Here is a 17,133-nt window from a genome sequence, read left to right as displayed (position 1 = left end):
TGGTTGCTCGGTGGCTCTCCTCCGGTGACTTTGCCCTGATCAGCCAATCGTCCAGGTAGGGATGGACGAGGATTCCTTCCTTCCTGAGTGCTGCCGCCACTACTACTATGACCTTGGTAAAGATCCGTGGCGCGGTGGCTAACCCGAAGGGTAAAGCTCGGAACTGGAAGTGCTGATTCAGGACTTTGAAGCGTAAATAGCGCTGGTGATCCCAATGGATTGGGATATGCAAATAGGCTTCTGACAGGTCTAGAGAGGTGAGAAACTCCCCTGGCTGTACTGCATTCTTGACAGACCGTAGCGTTTCCATGCGAAATCTGGGGACCCGTAGGTGTCGGTTGACTGACTTGAGGTCCAGGACGGGCCTGAAAGTGCCCTCCTTCTTGGGTACTATGAAATAAATGGAATAATGCCCAGAATTTATCTCCTCTGCAGGCACTGGGATTATGGCTTTTAGTGCCAGGAGCCTCTGTAAGGTCACTTCTAGTGCCGCCTTCTTGAGAGGTGAACAAGGAGAGTCCACAAACTTGTCCGGCGGGAGCCGAAGAGAATCCAGGTAATAATCTTTTCGGATGATGGCAAGGACCCACCTGCAGTAGAAGAGGGTTAGCCTGCCCCCTATGGCTGCTACTCCCGGATGGGTCGGCTGATTGTCATTGTGGGTTGCGGCCGGGACCAGAGCCCAAGCCGGTTCTCCTCTTTTTGTGCTTAGCCCGAAAGGGCTGGTTCCTGGCCTGAGAACGAGGTGCTTGATAGCGAGCCCTGTAAGGGTTGAAGCGCTGAGAGCTTCTACCTCTGGATGGTCTAGAAAACGAACGCTGGTTCCTCCTCGACCTGTCTTCTGGCAGACGGGGTAATGGAGAGGCGCCCCATTTGTTAGCCCAGTTCTCGAGATCGCTGCCAAACAGTAGGGATCCCTTAAAGGGCATTCTTGTGAGGCACGTCTTGGAGGAAGAGTCGGCGGCCCAGTTGCGTAGCCAGAGCTGTCTCCTGGCTGTCACTGAGGATGACACCCCCTTGGCTGCCGTACAGACGAGGTCGGAGGCTGCGTCAGTGAGGAACGCGAGAGCTGATTCCATGTCTTCTCCCGGGGTGTTGTTTCTCGCTTGTGATAAACAGGAACGCGTCACCACGGTGCAGCAGGTCGCAACTCTTAGGGACATGGCTGCCACCTCGAAGGCTTGTTTCAGAATGGTGTCCATGCGCCGGTCATGTGTATCCTTGAGGGCCGCTCCCCCCTCCACCGGAATTGTGGTGCGCTTCACAATTGCATTAACTATGGCGACTACCTTAGGGCACGCCAGCAGCTCCTTGGATGCCGGGTCCAGAGGGTACATGCCTGACAAGGCCCGACCCCCTTTGAATGCGGCCTCCGGCGCAGTCCATTCCAGATCTATTAGCTGCTGTGCTGCTTGTAGGAGGGGAAATGGTGAGCCGGTTGGCGCAGGCCCTCTAACACGGGGTTCATGTTAGGGTCCCCTGGGGTGTCCTGGCCCGGAATAGCCAGTTCTGAAAGGCATTGTGAGACCAGGCCTGGAAGATCCTCTTTCCGAAAGAAGCGTCTCATGGTCCGATATGGTTCTATCTCCGAGGGAAGTTCTCCCTCCTCGGGGGGCTCCTCATCTTCCTCGGAGCAATCCGAATCCCCATACGTGGGGCTTCTGGGTGGCGAGTGGCCGCACCTAGGTCTCGAGGGTCCAGGGGCCGGATCATTTGGAACAGAAAAGCCCATTCGAGGAGCAGACTGCATCTGGACAAAGGCGTGGATCCCCTTGAATAATTCCACCCAGGAGAGTGAAGCCGGATCTGGCCTTAGGGGCACCAGGTCTCTCGGGTTCCCTGGCTGCTCCCCGCGGCCTGCTAAGTCCGGAGTGTTCCCTGAGGAACCACTAGGCTGGGACCGGTCCTGTCCTGGAACTCCCATGGCCTCCTCACATTGGGCACATAGTGAGTCTGCTTCCTCACTCTGAGGTTGCATGCTGAGCAGAGGCTTAGAGCTCTTATGCCTGATTCTGGAGGTGCCGGCTCTGCGGACGTATGGGCCCTCTTATGCTCCATACGCTTTGTAATATGTATCGGCTACTAATATGCGCCTATTTTATGAGTGTGCGCTTATCAACCTGCGCTTAGTCGTATGCGCTTCTTAGCAACGGCGTCTTATAACTGTGCGCCTATAATGTGCGCCTATCAACGGCATCTTATGAACATGCGCCTATAACGTGTGCCTATCCACGGTGTCTTATGAACGTGCACCTACCCACGGCGTCTTATGAATGTGCGTCTATATTGCGCGCCTATGGACGTGTGCCTATGCTGTCGGTGTGTGCCTAGCCAGCTGGCGCCTATCCGCGTGCGCTTAACGACGTGCGACTAGGTAGCGAAGGCGAGTAGGCAGGTAAAATGGCGACCTCCACGGCGGGCTGCCACGAAGGCAGGCCCTGCAAATCCACACTTCCTCGGAGACCACAGTAAAGATGTACGCCTTACCTTGTCTTTGGCGCTTTCCGGCTGCGACCCGGGTGGTCTCCGGCTGCGGGGGGAGAGGGTGAGTACCTTCACCGCCACGCTCGAGGAAGTGCACCCGCTGCCTCTAGGCCACACCCGAACACGTCTCGCTCGGGGGCCAAGTCCTCGCCGGGACCGAGGCTGCCTCTTACGCCGCGCCCGAGCCCTTCTCACTCGGGGGCTAGGTCCCTGCCGCGAGTCGGCCACCAAACCGAGGCTCCTACCTCCGAGGGACCACGGAAATCAGCTCGGGAAACTCAACTGGGTGAGGGACCTCATGGTATCACCACAGGAGTGCAGGGCTAGTCTTCAGTAAGTTGTCTTCTAAGAATTTAGTTGTGTAGAATTTGGAAACACGCTCAGCGAGTGTGAGGTAGCTCCAAACTGCTTTGGAGACGGAAATTACTGAATTGCGACACTTCCTGTGGGGGTATATGTACCCGTGCTGACGTCAGATCCGTCTCCAACTGCTAGCACGAGCACACTATACCCATTTGTTTTGAGTCCATCTGCTACACGCTAGGAAAGTGTTATTAGCCTAATTCAAAAACATGGACACATACCTCTACCAGATAAACTCTACCTACAGGAGGTATTTTAAAAAGTCCTTTATTGCCAGATCTCAGCATTCTCTGAAGAGTGTATAGTTGCAGGACAGAACCCAGTCATGTTACATTACTAGTGTAAATGATTTTATGTAATAACATTAATACTTAATATTCAATTCAAAACTGAACAGGCAGCGTTATGGTTAAAAACAGGCCATTAGTCAAGCATCTGTTAGCTGCTCGTTTTACAATCGCCATATTCTAGAAAGATAATCCAAGTCTGGATTACTGGGGTGGACTGTTTGACCCTGCAGCCTGTGGGTAAACTGCAAACATGCCAACTAGACCACCCGGGCTTCCAGGCAATTGATGTTCCAGAGGCACTCTTCGGCATTCCAACATCCTTGGACCGTCAGCTCCTGACGGTGAGCTCCCCAACCCTGGAGACTCCCATCTTTCGTAAGTACCAACCAAGTTGGGGAGGACAAGAAAAATCCCTCTCTCAGATGAACCTCCTGCAACCACCACTGAAGGCAAGAACAGAGGTCCATCGGCAAGTGGAGCAAACCAAATAGTCCTGAGTCTGCGAGTTCCAATGAGACAGCAGTGAGCGCTGAAGAGGACACATACAAGGCCTCGCCCACAGCACCACTTCCAGGGTTGCCGCCATCAAGCCAAGCACCAGTAGATAAGACCAAACTGGTGGGCGTATAGTGTTCACCAACTGACTCACCTCAGACATCAATTTCTGAACCCGAACTTCCGACAAAAAAAACCAAACCCAAAAAAACTTTACCCTGCGTCGAACCCAACTCCCAGATACTCCCATGACTGAGATGGCTAAAGAATGCTCCTGGCCAGCTTCACCATCCAACCAAGTTCCTGCAACAAGGAGATCACCTTGTGTCACTAGATGGCTCTCTTCCTGAGACTTGGCTCGAACCAGCCAGTCATCCAAGTATGGGTGCCCCAGGATCCCTTCTCAACGCCACCGTTACTACCACCATAACCTTAGAAAATGTTCTTGGGGTTGTGGCTAGATCAAAAGGCAGTGCCCGAAACTGTTAAGGGCGCCACAACAGTGCAAAACATAGAAAGTTTTGGTGTTCCAAAATGGACTGCACGGCCATTATCACAGAACACAAGATTTCCACGTGAAAAAGAGGAATGCTCAAATGAAGGTTGACCCTTTTGAGATCCAGGATGGGACAAAAGGAACCCTCCTTCTTGGGCACAACAAAATAAATGAAATATCACCCCATACTTTCTTGAGATAAGGGCACAGGAACCACAGCCCGCAGCCTGAGGAGCCTTAGAAGTGTAGACTCCACTGTCTGCTTATTCTGCAGGGAATGGCAAGGAGACACCATGAACAGGTCCCAAAAAATACTGCAAAACTCCAGCGCATATCCTTCTAGTATCACCTCCAGGATCCACTGATCCAATGTGATCTCGACCCACTTCTGATAAAAGAGAGAGAGAGGCATCCCCCTATCTCTTGTTCCCGAAGCAAACCTTCATTGGGAAGCTCAGGAAAATCCACCACCCTAGCCCATACCTCTCTTGGGCTGTCCGGGACCAAAGGATTGAGACCTACCGAAAGGCTGGCCCTCTGTAGGGACGAAACTGCTTGGAACCCCGAAGATGACCCCCTCATACCAAAGGGGCGCTGCATTTACTTCTTATTCTGCAGCAACTGAGGAACTGGCGATTCGCCACACTTACTGGCCAGTTTCTCCAACTCGCTCCCAAATAAGAGTGAGCCTTTAACAGGCATTTTCATAAGATAAGCTTTGAAGGCTACGTCAGCTGCCAATTTCACAACTATAGTTGACGCCTGGCCACCACTACTGAAGCACTCTTCTGGCTGAGGTACAGACTAAAATCGCAACCCGCGGGTTCCATAACCACTCTGGAATTCACTCCAGCATCATCAACTTCCTGAGAGAGAAACAGGCAAGATAGCTTCTTGTTGTGCCCTTGTGGCACTATCTGCAAAATCATCGCCACTGCCTCAAAGGCTTGCTTAAGAATAGCCTCAATCCTCCTATCATGCACATACTTCAAGATCGCTCCTCCCTCCACAGGGATAATCGTCCGCTTAGAAATAGCACAGACCAGCGCATCCAGTTTGGGAAAACGCAAACGCTCTCTCACAGCTGGATCCAGGGGGTACAGGCCTTCCAACATCCTACCCCTTTGAAATTTGCCTCTGGGACATACCATTCAAGATCAATCAATTCCTGAATGGCATCCATAATAGGGTAAAACAAGAGGCTTTACATAAGGGAACCAAAATGGGATTCTTCTTCGGCTCAGACAAGGGGGCCGATGCAATACAGTGCACTCAACCGAGCGCACTGTATAACCCACACCCCGACGAGGGTTAAATAAGCGCTAATCCACCCCCTAATTCAATAGGGGGGATTAGCGCCTATTTAACCCGCGGACGCGGAGTGAATGTAATAGCGCTCATCACATGCAAATGCATGTGAATGAGGCTATTACATTCAAGCTTTCCCAGACTTAAATTACCGTATTTTCCGGCGTATAAGACGACCCCCCCCCCCTTTTTTATACATATTTTTAAGAAAAAAAATAATTTTACACTCAAACAGGAGCAACCCTATCTATGAAAAGGCAACACTACAAATACCGTATATCAGGCCCTAAAAACCAATATACCTCTTATTAGGAAAACAGAACTAGCAAGCAGCTATAGATCCCCACACATAAATAATTGTAAAACTATACTAATAAGCAGAATAAATGTTTCAAAACAGCTATGAACAGAATAACATCCAACAATTAAAAACTCATAAAAACTATTAAACATTCTCCAAACACCAATAAAATATTTCAAAAAAGCAGACACATCACATAATATTAAATAATTAAAATGGCAGTCAATCAAGAAAAATAAACTTAAAAAGCCACCTTTCCTTACCCCCTCCAGCAGCTCTCCTATTCCTCTTCCTCAGGGCCCATGTCTCTCACACACACACACCATACCAGTCATGCCCCCATGACCAGTTTCTGTCTCTCACACACCAATCATTTCCCAAACAGTCTTTGACACACACACCAGACACCTTCCTGAACAGTTTCTCTCATGCCACACACACACACAGGCTTCCCACTCCCGTGTTCTGCTTACCGTACATATACGGGCTTCTCACTCTCATAATCACTTTCTCTGTCTCACACACACACACCAGTCTCTCTCTGATTTCCATGCTCACTCTCCACGTGCACAGGCTTCTCATTCCCTGAATCACATTCTCTCTCTCACATTCAAACACACCAGTCTCTTTCTCTCACACACACCGTCACCTTATCAACCAGTCTCTCTCTCATGCACGCGCACACACACAGCCAGCCCTCCCGCTCCCATGCTCTCTCTCACATAATCAGGCTTCTTACTCCCATGCTCTCACATACCCAGATTTCTCACTTCCATGCTTTTTCTCTCTCTCACACTCACATACACATCAGTCATCTCTCTGAGCAGTCACTTTCATTGTCTCTCACACACGAGCTCGCTGACCATTTTCTCTCAATCACACACATGCTCTCAATCAAATGCATTCTCTCACTTACACACAGGCTGGCTGCTTCTCTCTCTCTCTCTCACTTCCACTCCCCCCCCCCCCCCCCCCGAGCACAAATAGTAGCAGCAGCAGCTTCCTCCTCCAGCCCCCGCAGGCCAAGAAAGAAGAAACCCATCGGCCGCGGGAGGCTCATGCTGCTGTCTCCTTTCCCGATTACCAGCTCCTTCGACTGCTCGGGGCCATTCCTGCTGTCGCCGCTGCAATTTTTTCACACGGCACGGCTCTTTCTTCTTCCCACGCATCACTTCCTGTTCCGGTTCAAAGGGGGGGGGGGGGCGGGAAGAAGATAAGGCCAGCCGCGGATGCCACAGCTTTTTTTTTTTTGGCACCGCTGCCGTTCCCGCTGGGCTTGAACGTGCTGATAGCCCAGCGGCAACGGCAGTGCGGTGCGCGGGAAGGAGAAAGCCGTGCCGAATGAAAAAATTGCAGCGGCGATAGCAGGAACGGCCCCGAGCAGTCGAAGGAGCTGGTAATCGGGAAAGGAGACAGCAGCATGAGCCTCCCGCGACCGATGGGTTTCTTCTTTCTTGGCCTGCGGGGGCTGGAGGAGGAAGCTGCTGCAGCTACTATTTGTGCACGGGGGGGGGGGGGGGGGGGGGTGAGAGAGAGAGAGACAGCCAGCCTGTGTGTAAGTGAGAGAATGTATTTGATTGAGAGCATGTGTGTGTGATTGAGAGAAACTGGTAAGAGAGCAGGTGTGCCCTATAAGACGATACCCGGCGTATAAGACGACCCCCGACTTTTGAGAAGATTTTCTTGGGTTAAAAAGTCGTCTTATACGCCGGAAAATACGGTAATGCACCTCGCCATCAACATATCCAACACAGCAACTGTACCTCTTCTCCTTGTATATAATTTAGTCTCTGCTAAACCTATCTTTATTTCCTCTGATCCAGGTTCAATAGTCCTTGTTAATTGTAACTGCCTTCTTAGACACGTTATTTTTGTTTTTGATGTATTTATTGCACCCCTGTTTATTTGTAAACCAGCATGATGTGATCATTTCATGAATGCCGGTATATAAAAACCTTAAATAAATAAATATTACTCATTCACTCCGCATGCACATTTATCACTCAGCTATTAACGCCTGCCTGGTGCAGGCGTTAATAGCTGAGCGCAGGTAAAAGAAGTACAGAAAAAAAAACTGCTTTTCTGTACTTCTTTTCTTAAGTAAAAAAATAAAAAAATATATATAGCAGCATACCGCCGAGTTATGAAGACCGACGCTGCTAAACTCTGCGTCGGTTTTCATAACCGTTCAGCGCCCATTTTCATTACGGGCAGACGGCTGGTTATGAAAACCAACGCCGAGTTTACTGGCGTCTGTCTTCATAACCAGCAGCCGCAGCGGGGTCACGATAGCAAGGAGGCGCTAAGGTCGCGCAAGCGACCCTAGCGCCTCCTTGCTAACGTGACCTCCTAATTTGGGTATTGCATGGCACCCCCCTTGTGGGCGTCATGTGCACGTTAGGAAAGCGGGCGCTGACTTTTCAGCGCTTTATATTGCTTCGGCCCCAAGGAATCCATACCAGGAACACCCAAGCATCTTCAAGGTCTGGAAAATCAGGCCCGGCAGCTCATCTCTATGAAACATCCGTAACATGATCCGATACAATTTCAACCCTGGAGGAATTTCCCTATTTTCAAGGGATTCAGGATCTGCCTCATCTTCGGTGCCATCCAGGTTCCTATTGGGAATACCTGCAGTGAACAGAGGCGTGCCTCGGTGCTTAACCATAGGATTGAAAGAGGGAGGAGCCAACCAGCTGAAGGTCCGACTTGACAGGATTTGGCAAAGCTGAGGTCTGCACCTGAAGGCAGGCTTGTAAACCCTGAAAAAACTCCATGCAAGAAAAAGCAGCTGGATCCAGTCCAAGCGCAGAAGGAACTGAAGCAGGGCTCATTAAACTTCCATTGCCAGCAGAGGAGACAGTCAAGATAGTACCAAAGTCTGGTGCACCTCCGGACAACACCGAAACCAACTCATCATCAGGATGGGAGGATCCAGGTATAGCAAAGTCCGAGGAAGACAACTCTCCCTGAGCATCCTAACAGAGCTGATACATTTTAGAAGACGGGTCAGGCTGAGAAGCCTGAATATGACTGGCAACACAGAGGGAAAGGCACTTAGGTTTCTTGTTCACCAGTGCCATCAGTGCAAGGCGATGGTGAATGGGCATCCAAAAGACTCTCGCGCAAAAAAATTAGGTGCCACAAACACGCGCACAACTTGTGCACCAAAGCTTGAACACACATTCATGCAAAAGGATGCCCAAAACTCAGTGCACAACGCATGCGCAGAGCAGACGCACAGCACACACTGACGTCCTGCAGAAGGCAGTAAAGCATGCACAACAGCATGTGAACCGGCCGCCGCAGCCTACCATGCAACAGACAGACAAAATACCTAACTGCGGGGCCTAGCCCAACAGGGCTGCCCAGGTCCCCTAACTCCCACGGGAGCAGGAATAAACATCTGAATAGCACGCCAAGCACAGAGACTGGCGGAAGTCCTATGAACCCCTCCAACTGTCTGTTTAAGGTGAAAAAAAAAAAGTTATTTTAAGCCTTACCTGAACTCAGCCCTTACCAGCTGAGTACAGAGATAAGTCTCCAGCTGTGGGGGGAGAGGGCATCTGCCGTCACAGTCACACTCGGCCTCCTGCACCCGCTACCTTTAAACTATACAATCAGTTAAGTCCACGCCGGGAAACCCAGATACTGGACCAAGGCACACATCTGAGGGACCACGGAAATCACCTCAGGAATTCTCAACTGGGGGAGGGACCATCTGGTATCACTGCAGGGCTTTTCCTTCTTAATTTAAAATTCTCCTTCCAAAATCTGAAGCAACCCCCATAGGGAGATGCACATCCACCATCTGCTGGAGACTTGAGAATACTGGCAGGCTGTGATCACTGCAGGAGTATATATACTCTACATAAGCTTATTTCATCTCCATCTGCTGGCGGGGGAGCATAACCCATTGGTCCTGAGTCCATCTGTCTACAGGCTAGGAAATTGCAGATATCAAAAGACTGCATTTTGACCTAAACAAATATGGGGACCCTTTGTGGAGTATTGCACATAATAACTGTTTAATACTTCATAAATGGCTGGTGGGTGTACACTCGTCTAAGCTTATTATTGTTACACTTGAAAATAAGAGTCTTTTTCAAATATATGTTATGCCAAAAAGTTGTTCAAGAGCTTAAAAAAAAAACTGAACAGGTAGCCAATGTAATTTACTCAACATGGCTGTAATATGATCATAGCTCAGGTGTCTAGTTAAAATTCTTGAAGATTATTTTTGCACTTAGCATGCAGTTCGAGAAACCCAAAGAATTAGAGTAAGCAACTACAGAGAAAATTAAAGGTTTGCAAAATAGTGCAAAAATCATTTGGTTCAAGGAGGTATTTAAGTCTCCTTAACATCTGAAATTTATAATAGCCCAGGTCAATTAAATTTTGCACGTGTTGCTTCATTGATAACTTTCAGGCCGATACAGTAAAACCCACGGGAGAGCCAGCGCTCCAAGGCAAGCGCCCGCTCTCCCGACGCATGCACAGGCCACTCTCCTGTGCTCACGATTTAGTATGCAAATGAGGGCCTGTGGTAAAAAGAGCGGCGGCTGTTAGTGGGTTTGACAGCCGATGCTCAATTTTGCCGGCGTCGGTTCTCAAACCCGCTGACAGCCACGGGTTCAGAAAACGGATGCCGGCATAATTGAGCGTCCTTCTTCCGACCCGCGGGCCGATTTTAAATTTATTTTTTTTTATTTTAATTTTTTTTTTAATTTTGGGGCCTCTGACTTAATATCGCTATGATATTAGGTTGGAGGGTGTACAGAAAAGCAGTTTTTTCTGCTTTTCTGTACACTTCCCCGGCGCCGGCAGGCGTTAATTTTTGAATGTAAAATGTGCGGCTTCGCTGCACATTTTGCTTTCTGGATCGCGCAGGAATAACTAATAGGGCCATCAACATGCATTTGCATGTTGCGGGCGCTATTAGTTTTGGGGGGTTGGCCGCGTGTTTGACGCGCTAGCTTTACCCCTTATACAGTAAGGGGTAATAGCGCGAAGACGCTGTATATGGGGTAAATCTAGCGTGTCGAAGACGCACTGCCAAACCCGGGCTACCAGTGCGCTCCACCAGAGCACACTGTACTATATCGTCCTGTTTGTGCTTAATATCACACCAAGATAACAAGCATGTGTCACAATGGGGATTCTATTCCCATAAAAATCAAGTGAAATAATGTTTTCCATTGGAGGATGACTTTTCAACAACAATTACTGTCTTTTGAGCTATTCAAAGAGTCTATTAAACAACCATTGCTGAATGGCAGACATTGTGGAGGGCAACTGCTACCTGCAGACAGATCTGTTCTTCGTCTTTTGGCTCTGCGAAAGGAATTAAATTTACCTCTTAAAGTGTACGCTGTTGCTATGCCTAATATTTTACGTTTATACGTCTACTCATGTGCTGTCCCCTGGGACTTGGTCTCACCCATGTCAACCAATTTCTCCAAGTCTTCTCAGAACAGGAGTACCCCTCTAAAAAGTGACTTGGAAACTGCATCTGCCACCCAATTACAGAGCCAAAGCAACTTTTTGACTGCCACCCCAGAGATGAACATAGAGACCAGGCTAAACAAATCATTCATATGAAGTGTTTTCCAAAAAGGCCACCACCAATACCAAGCACACTGTTTCCTGTCTTTTGAGCAATTATGGTACCCAGCATAAGGTTACCTATGCCATATGGTCCTTGCAAATGGAGGCCTGGATTACCATTACCCCTGTGAAGAAGGCCTCTTTTAGAACCATTTTTATTGTCCTATTCTGAGGATCCCTAACATCGTACCTCCCTCTACTGGATGGTATATATAATACTGTGTATTCAGATGAAACATATCTGGTGCAAACCCAACACAGCACATCACCCAGAGATCATCATTCCTACTGTGAAGCAAGGAAGTGGCAGTATCTTGTTAAAGGGATGTTTCTCACTGGTAGAGACTAGAGCAGAGATTCCAAAACCTGTCCAGGAGGACCCCATGCCAGTCAGTTTTTCAGGATATCCACAATGAATATGAGACAAATTTTGCATGCTATGGAGAGTGTGCATGCATATTTACCTGTCTGGATTGGGGTCCTCCGGATAGGCTGGGGCACTCATCAGGACAGAAATGAGAATGAATGGATAAAAAGTACAGTGAAGTCCTTGAGAAAATCCTGCTGCCTTCTCCAAGAAAGCTTAAACTAGGATGAAATTCACCTATTAGCATGACAATAACCCAAAGCATACAGCCAGATCTACACTAGAGTGGTTTAGGAAATAAAAAGATAAATGTCCTGGAGTGGCCCAGTCAAAGCCCACCTAAATCAATTTGAAACCTATGGCATAAAGATTGTTGGTCATCAGCACTAACCGAAGAACTTGATAAAGTTGACAGGTTTGGTTTTTTTTTTTTTTTTTTTTTTTTAAAGCGGAATGGTCTTATGACAACATAACTACAGTAGGTACGCAAATTTGGTGGAGACTTATCCCAACAGATTCACAGCTGACAGAAGCAGCTTTGGCACAGTTTCAAGTATTGAAGGGGGGTTGAGACTTATCCAAAAACAAAGCTGAAATCTGTCAGTTGGATATGTATATGCTTTATATCCTAATAAAACATTTTTGGCCCTGAAAAGTGTGGCGTGTAGTCTATTGATGAATGGAAAAAACAGTATCAGACTTGCAAGCATTTTACATTACAAAATATGAAAAATATTCAAAGGAGTGCAGATTTTCTACAGATTATGTAAGCCTAAAATAAACAGAAGTAGAAAAAAAAAACAAAACTTACTTCATTGAGCAGTTATTGAACCCTAATTACAAATTAGGATTTATGGTGGATTTGCTATGTATGAAGATTAGATGGACTATTGTGTGTCACTTGTTATATTATTAACTTGTGTATATACTGTTTTATATAGCTTGGGGGGGGTTGGAGTGGTGGTGTAGTTTTAAAAATAGTGTTCGTTTTTACTGTGTAAACCATTTTGGAGCTTTGGTGCACAAGGCGAATAAAGTATAAAATGAATATAAATTTCTATGTCTGGTCATAGCCTATACATATTTTCATAAGTCTGATGTAGATTTCTTCATTGTTTTAAAAAGATTATGAATACAGAAGTGGTCCATATATCTCTAAATCCTATGGGGCCAACATAATAAAAGTGAACCCAGCCTGCGCACAGCTTAACAAGCTTTTTGGACGCGCGTCCATAACCACCTGATGCAATAAGGGAATCAGCATGACCAAACTCATGCATAGCTAATAGTGCTCATCACATATAAATTCCAAGTAGATGAGGCTATTAGCTATTACCCCACAGTGCAATAAATTACTGCTTACCCAAAGCGCCCTTGTTACGTGACAAACAATGCCATCCTGAGCTGCCGTTAAGCCTTGCCGTGCATCAAGGGCTCATAAAAAAACAAAATTTTCTGCTTTCTGTGGTGCTTCCTACTTAGTATCACGACAATACTAAGTCGGAGGAACCACAGAAAGCTTTATCATGACAAAATGAAAAGGGGAAACAAAAATTCTGGGCGCACAATATACATGCTCCACACAGTGTATTCTGTGCAGGTAGCAGGATAAAATGGACACTCATATTGAGCATCCGTTTCCTAACCCGCACAAAGCTAAGTTTCCTGGGTACCCAGTGTCAAGGACACGCTAGGGACGCATAATTTTCCCTAGCAAGTCCTTTTTAGCATGGCAGTTCATTTACCTATTACATCATGCGCCCAAGAGAGGTGGATGTGTGCACATTAAACAGGCGTCCAGTTTGGACGCATATTTTTTTATGCACACTTTATTGCATCAGCCTCTATAAGTTTCAGTGCTGGGTGAGTTAAGGTTTATGTTGGCATGCATTGCAAAAAGGCATATGTTTTTAAAGAAAGCCACCAATTCCAGTGCACGTAAACATCCTGATCTATTGTTCTTCAACAAAAGGGAGGACAAGAACTTAAAGAAAATCTAGGTAAGTTTTAATAAAGTAATGGCTAATAGTGCATAAAATACAAGATTATCTAGCTTGCAGACAACAACTAGGCCTGAAAAGGTAACCCTTGAGGCAATTTGGGACACAGTGAAAAGTGTGAGCGGTGCCGTAAACAGGTTGGAGAAAAAGATGGACACAATTTCTTTAGAACATCAAGGGAAGTTACAATTAGTTCAAACCAATTTCTTAGAGATATCCAAGAAAGTCACAAAAAAGAGAATAGGGCTAGGCATTTAAATGTTAGGATTGTAAACTTTCCACAGGTTTTGGGTGAGTTACCGTATATTTTTTTTAAAAAATACCTTAAAGAAGTATTGTCTTATACAGATGAAGAAATGCCATCGATAAATTCGTGTTACTTTTTATTAAAAAAATCTCCTAACACATCTAATTTAACTAACTTTCTTGAGGATTCATCTCTAGATGTGTTACACAGAAACACCTTGATAGTTTCCTTTATAGCTACAAAGGACATAAGAAATATTTTCAAAAATTTCCAACAAATTATTATGGTCAAATAGTTAAACTTTACCCTGACTTGGCTCCCATCACAAGGATACGTCGTAGAGAATTTCTCAAATTAAGGCAAAAAGTGATTTCATTGGGTTTTACTTTTTTTCTACGATATCCCTGTAGATGTGAGCTAAAGAAAGGGGATATTGACTATGTCTTTTATCAAATTGAACAACTCCAACAGTTTGTGGATGCTCAACAACCCACTGCCTCCACTCCGTTGCCTAACAGTTTGTCAACCAATGTGGTTATACCTATAAGTGAGTAACTACTACAGGCTTTAGTAAAAAGAATATCCCAGCTGGTAATATGTAAAGCTATCGATATTTTTTTCCTTTGGTTAATCTCCTTCTGTTTTCGTATTGCTTCCTTAATGAGCCTCAATGTTTCTCATTTAAAGGTTAAAAATTGCTATGCTTCTTCTTCTTAAGTTTAATATGTAACTGAAGTTCATTTTTTTCCTTAATTTGTATAAAAGTTCTTACTTTTGTATATAAGATAACTGGAATTTTTTGGAAGCTTTAAAATTATGAAAAATTTGTTTGTAAGTATTTGAAAAATTATAAATAAAGAATTAAAAAAAATTATCTAGCTTTTCAGTTTTTGAATTTAACTAGTAGATATACAGATTTATTCTAAATCAAATTTCTTGGGATAAAGTAACTGTGGCCTCAAACTAACATTGGTTATAACAACTGTTTTGAAAATATGATTTGAGAGCAAATTGGTCAACTCAATTTTACTTGTTGGTTTCAAGTAGCATTACTAGCTACATTCTTAAAATGTAAGATCTTCCTTGGGTCTTGGCTATATTTATTCTTATCCTTACTGTTATTTTTGGTCTACTTGGTATGCCTTTTTCCCCACTATTTCAAATAAATGAAGTTCATCTTTCAATGTGGCCATTCCATTGTTTCTAAAAATATCCTTTGCTTATCTACTCTGTGTTCACAATTTTCAAGATTCAGACAGAACTTAAATCATTGTATATCTAATATTCTTTTTAAAGCAACAATAAGCAAATTATTTTACTTGCCAACTGAATTACCTAAAATAAAGTCAGGTACAACACAGACTGTAAGCCCTCTTGGGCAACGAAATAATAACAGAACCCAAATTGTAACTCACCTTGAGCTTGAATGTGGAAAGGCGAGCAATTAAATACAATATCTAAATTCATTGATACTTTTTTGTTTGAACTACATTTCTGATGAGATAAGTGCTCAAAGTCTCATCATAATGAATGTAAATAAGATTAGGACACTGCTGATCCTTATTGCATACAACATAAAAAGTGCCATGATGGGACAGTACAATGGTCCATCAAGCCCAGCATTCCCTCTCTCATGCTGGCTAGTCAGGTAACTTGGAAGAACCAAGCAAATCTTAATGAGCAAGTCCATTCCCTATTGTTCACACCTAGAAATATTAGAACTCCTTGCAAGCATCACACAGAAACGAGAAGCAAAAATATTACATGAAGGAGAGTTTTTTTAAAAATGGCTCTAATGAGAGACACCTATTATTCTAAAAAGTGTTAAGTATTAGAAAACTGAAAGTATGGCTAATTACCTGCCAAAAAGAGTAAGTAACAGTACTAAGAAACGAGTTGGTTCATATTTTGAAAACCCAAGCCAACTTATTTCCTCTATTATCCCACGTCTTTTTCCAGATTATGATAAATAAAATGCCCATCATTGTCAGTACCCCCAGCAAACACTGCATGTAAACCTTGAGTCTAGTAGAAAGTAAGGAACTCACAAATGTGGAATTGCTTATTCCACCAGCTTCTTATACATTAAAACATATGGCCCAGGTCTTCACTGGTATTCTAAAGAAAGAGAAACTTGTTACAGTAACGAGACTTTTCCTGCTTTAGCCATACCGGGAAACCCGAGACTGTCAGCATAAGGAAAGGAAAGGGAATGGGGGTTAACAGCAGAAGGTAAAGTCTCTAACAGAAAGCCCAGAAAAGTGTTTCTGCTGCAAAGGAGGCAGTAATAGAAAGCAAGAGCAGGACAGCAAGCTGGAGAAAAGCCAAGCAATCACACCCTAGGGGACAGAGAAATGTGTGCACGCTGTAGATACCTACAGAAAGCAGCGTTAAGAACATGCGTGCATATCATCCATATACACAGACACATAATGCCCAGGGTCAGTCTTCAATAAAGCATTTTTCTCATATAGCGACAAAACGGAAGAAACCCCTTAGTGCATCCGGCCCACCGAGCGCCAACAATACCTAGAGCAGGTGTGCACACTATACATACCCTACAGAAAAGCAATACTGATAGCACGTATGTTACATATATTATTTACATGCAGCGTGCCAACAATACCCAACGTGTGTGTGCGCTATATACAGACACAGAATCAACAGTATTCAGGGTGTTTGTGTGTACTAAACAAACGGTAATAAAACCTCTCTCTCTATATATATGTACAATACACCCACACACCTCGATATAATAATATATAACACAGCTAACTACACCCTGAAGGTGTGTAAGTTAAAACACATGGATAGACCCACGACACTGCTACAGTCAGCTTTCTACAAGAAAACGTACCAAGACGTCAGTCCTACACACACACAGCCCGTCCGCCGAAACACTCCGTGCACAAGGGCGGATACATAGCAGGCCGCCGGCGCCGCCAAGAGCTCCAATACCGGGAGATGATCCCGGCCTCGCAGGCGGCTGCCACCTGGAGAAAAGAAAATGGAGCCCCGCACACCCCAGCCCCCAACAGACCCGAGACCAAATGGCGCCAACGCAGCTCTTCCGTACCTGCTTGCGGCCCTCCGTGTCGCTCGGTAATCCGCCGCAGCCAGCGTTCCCCCCTCCCCCTGTCCCCGCCGCAGCTCCCTCCGTTTCTCCGCCTCCTCC

At 45.7% G+C, this 17,133-nt stretch overlaps 1 protein-coding gene across 7 annotated transcripts in view; it reads right to left on the bottom strand.

Moving 5' to 3' along the window:
* PDS5B (PDS5 cohesin associated factor B) overlaps positions 1 to 17,117 on the bottom strand; it is a 644,248-nt gene extending 627,131 nt beyond the window's left edge. For 5 of the 7 annotated variants that reach the window (XM_029602667.1, XM_029602671.1, XM_029602673.1 and 2 more), the window contains exon 1: positions 17,035 to 17,117. The gene's annotated coding sequence lies outside the window, so the exon portion shown is untranslated. Of the gene's footprint in view, positions 1 to 16,006; positions 16,062 to 16,815; positions 16,836 to 17,034 lie in introns of those variants that run through there. The other 2 variants (XM_029602670.1, XM_029602669.1) reach the window with 2 other exon arrangements.
* Positions 17,118 to 17,133: the final 16 nt, after the last annotated feature.

This window comes from Rhinatrema bivittatum, chromosome 5, assembly GCF_901001135.1.
Source record: "Rhinatrema bivittatum chromosome 5, aRhiBiv1.1, whole genome shotgun sequence".
Taxonomy (NCBI): Eukaryota; Metazoa; Chordata; class Amphibia; order Gymnophiona; family Rhinatrematidae; genus Rhinatrema; species Rhinatrema bivittatum.
The sequence above is the reverse complement of the archived record's forward strand: the minus strand, read 5'-3'. Positions and strand labels throughout refer to the sequence as shown.